The sequence below is a fragment of the Fukomys damarensis genome, unplaced genomic scaffold (genome assembly GCF_012274545.1).
Source record: "Fukomys damarensis isolate Sample0158 unplaced genomic scaffold, DMR_v1.0_HiC HiC_scaffold_14, whole genome shotgun sequence".
In the NCBI taxonomy this organism is placed as follows: Eukaryota; Metazoa; Chordata; class Mammalia; order Rodentia; family Bathyergidae; genus Fukomys; species Fukomys damarensis.
The window spans coordinates 16,001,097-16,005,074 of NW_022900926.1; positions in this window are offsets into that span (position 1 = coordinate 16,001,097).

A 3,978-nucleotide genomic window follows, 5' to 3' on the forward strand; every position below is an offset into this window, starting at 1 on the left:
TTGCCTGACAACCATGTTTTGCTGATTTAGTACTTGGTCCTATGCCCCCAAATGCAGAAAGGAGTCAAAAGAGGGGAGGGCAGGGGAGAAGACAGCTGTATCCCTTCACAGGGCTATACTCCCCTGTGAACCGCACTCAATCAAGATCACAAAGCATAATCCTTTTATTTCACTCTTCCAAAACGCTTCAATATTTCTTTACATTTCCATCTAAAGTTTGATGTCAAATTCCCTGTGCCCCTAAAATATACTGCTAGAATTTTTACTGGACCTGTATTAAATCTACAAATCAAATAGGGAAGGTCTGACAGTTTTTATAACACAGCATACTTCTACATATATTTAGGTCTGTTTCGGTTTCCTTCAGTACTATTTAGATTTCAGCACACGGATCAAGTGTACATGTATGTTATATTTATACTTAAGTGTCTGTTCCTTTGGAACTATTGCAAATAGAATTTATTATTCCAAGTTCCTATTATACATTGCTAGACAGTGGACTTTCAGTATCCACAAGAGATTAATTCCAGGAAACTCCCCAAATCTCCAAATCCAGATACTCAAGTTCCTTTAAAAATGGCATAGTATTTGTATACAACTTTACACATCCTCCTGTATATTTTTAGTCACCTCCTTATTATTTGTAATACCTCGTGTAAATGCTATAAAAATAATTGTTCTATTATATTCCTTAGAGAACATGACAGCAAGGGGCTTAGTTCAGACACACTTTTAGTTCAGCCACACTTCTTTTCACATATTTTTAATCCATGGTTGGTTGAATCTGCAGGCGATGAACCTGAAGAAATGCAGGGCTAAATGCATAGAGAATTAAGACTGGGGTGTGTGTGTGTGTGTGTGTGTGTGTGTGTGTGTCTTATATCATGTGACCTTGCTAAACTCTAGGTTTTTGAAGATTCTTTGGGACCATCAGGTTGTCGTCACTGGAAACAGTTTTATTTCTTCTTTCCCAATCGCCTCTTTTATTTCCTTTTTTTTTTTCCTGTATTAATGCTGACTAGGATTTCCAGTAAAATGTTGAACTGGAGGAAGGTTTAGAGTAGACATTCTTGCTTTGTTTTTGTTCACGGAAGAAAATTTCCATTCCTTCACCATGAAGTATGTTAGCTGTAGTTTGTTTTATGTTTTTCCTTTTATGAACAGTGGAATTTAATTTGCTAATTTTTGGAGGATTTCTGCAATATGTTCATGCAGTAAAATGGTCCATAGTTTTCTTTTCTTTTGTCCTTCCTTTATTGTTTACTGTTTGTCTGGTTTACATAATCAGGTTAATTCTGGCTTCATAAAGGAAGGTGGAAAGTGTTTCATCCTCTTCTAAGTTTCGGATTCTAGATCAGGAATATCATCCTTCATTCCAAGGCCTGGTCCTTTATAAAGGACCTGATCCACTGAACTGACTGCTTCCCAGGGTCGTTGGTCTGGGAACCACTATTAACAGGGGGGGAAAATGTCACAAAGCAGTCCAGCAGGCTGCTCAGCTCCTTGTGGGTCCCTATCTCAGACATGAGCTTTGGTTGGGGGTTCATCTTCGGCTACTTCTCTCAGGTCCAGCCTCTGGCTGGCTGGGCACGTGTGTTTTAAAAATGGGATCATAGCTGGGGATTTAGCTCAGTGGTTCTGCCGCCTGCCTTGCAAGTGTAAGGTCCCAAGTTCAATCCCTGGTACCAAAAACAAAAAAAAAAACCTCCCAAAAAAGGGATCATATAATTTATATATCCTATAACCTCCACTTTCCACTTAAAATAAAATGAACACATTTTTGTGTTCATTTATATATACTTACACATCTCTGTCATAGTCACTCAGTGTTGGGACAGAATAGCTGACAGCCACAGCTTAGGGGAGGACAGGTGTGTTTTGGCTCATGTTTTACAAGTTTTGGTCCTTGTGCAGTCAGCACTGTGGCTGAAGGGCCTAGGCGGAGGAGAGCTGCTGATGTCGTGCCATCCAGGAAGCAAAGAGCAACAAGGGAGGAGCCAGGAAAGGAGATACACCTTCTGGGTCACACCTGGTGGGACCTTTTCCTACCAGGCCCATCGTCTGCCAGTAAGTCAGCTACCAGCCCCTGTAGTCCAGTCACCTGCAGGGGGCTGGCCTGCAATCACGAGGCCTTGCGGGGACATCTGGATGCTATGTGAACCATAACAGTCTCTGAAAGATAAGTACGTATTAGAGTTACAGTCCTGCAGGTGAGAACTGTCGGCTTTATGTAACTTTTTCCTTACTGCTAGCATTCAAGTTGTTTCCAATCCTTTGCTGTACTCAAGAGGCTGTCACAAATATTCATTCATTCATTCACTCATGCATCCAATAAGTATTAATTCAGTACTTATGTCAATCATTAAACTCGGGGCCGGGGACAGAGCAGAGACCCAAACCCCAAAATTCTTGACCTCGAAGATGTTACATTCTAGGTAGGAAGAGGGATAGTAAGCAAGATAAGTAAAACATTATGAATATATTAGCATGTAATTAAACATGCACCTTAGTGTGTTGGTTACTTTTCTCTCGTTGCCGAGACAAAATACCCAACCCCCTAAGTTAAAGGGGAAATGTTTATCCGGCTCACAGAGTGTAGAGGTCTCAGTCCATAACCAGCTGGCTCCAAGGCTGTGTGGGACACAGGGATGAACAGCTCATGGCTCCCACACCTAGCAAAAGCAGGAAGGGACTTCCACAGCGGGTTTCTGCCCCCTTTATTTTACCCAGACTCCTGGGATTAGGGCGGTGCCAAACCAATCCGTGTATTGGTTTAGTCATCACACGTCCTTAATCCCAGCGTCACACACTCTAGATCCAGCCACCTCTGAAAAAGCCCTATGCCTGCATGAGGCTTTGGGGACAACATCTAGAACTGAACCCTAACTGTAATAAGTGCTAAGGGGGGAAATTCTGAATATGGGGATTAAAACGTCAACAGAGGCAGGACTGCTAGTTGAGGTAAGGTGCCCAGAGGTGAACTCGCTGAAGGTGACATTGTTAGTTAACCCTGAGTGAAGCGAGGTCCCCGACCAATGGGCCTGTTGGGAAGAGAACTCCGCAGGGGCCATGAGGTCTGCGCAAACACAGCTGCCGCACGTCCGTGTAAGAGTCAGTCGGAGGGATAGCACGCTCTCCTGCTCGCGTCTGCGCGCAAGTGGTGAATTTAGCTGGACCTAGCTGGCTCTCCTCACTCGCAAAGCCTCCTTTCTGCAATGGGATTCCACACGCTCCCCTGGCTTGAAATTCGTCCTTTGCTCCCCACTAAGGCATAAAGTCCCAGAGACCCTGCATCATTCGGCCACTGCTGCCATTTCCACCCTGGACGGGCGGCGCTCTGTCCCTGTCACTGTGCTCCAGCTGGCTCCTAGCTCCCATAGAGCACGCTTCTCCGGATGCTAGGCCGGGAGGGCCGCCCACAGTTCCCGGCATAGCCAGCTCGCTCTCACCCGCAGGACGCGTGTACGTCACCTTCCAGAGCGGTCTCTCTTAACCACACTCCCTCCCGTGCCTCTGATTCCCCTTCGTTAGTCTCCGTTACAGCGCCCTCCTTATTCCCTTCACTGAAGTGAGAAATGGTCACACTCCTTTCTACACCTGACACCTCTTTTGTAAAAATAGATTTTATTTTATTCCATTCCCCCGTCAAGCCCCCTCCCCTCCCTATATACAAAAGCTTTGTTTCCATTTTCTTGTCCCTTCTTTCTCTCTGCCTCCCTCCTCCCTTGTTCCCCTTCCCACTTGAATACTTTCTTCCCATTTCCCAACACCCTTTATATATTTCAGTCACACCGGAGAAAGGTGACATTTAAACATGCATATCCGATTTATTTCAGTTGAGTATGGTCTCAAGGTCCAGCCACTTAGCTATAAATGTCTGAAGCTCACCCTTCTTGTGGCAGAGTAGTGCTCCTTGGTATTACACACACACACACACACACACACACACACACACATCTTTATCCACTCATCAGTTGA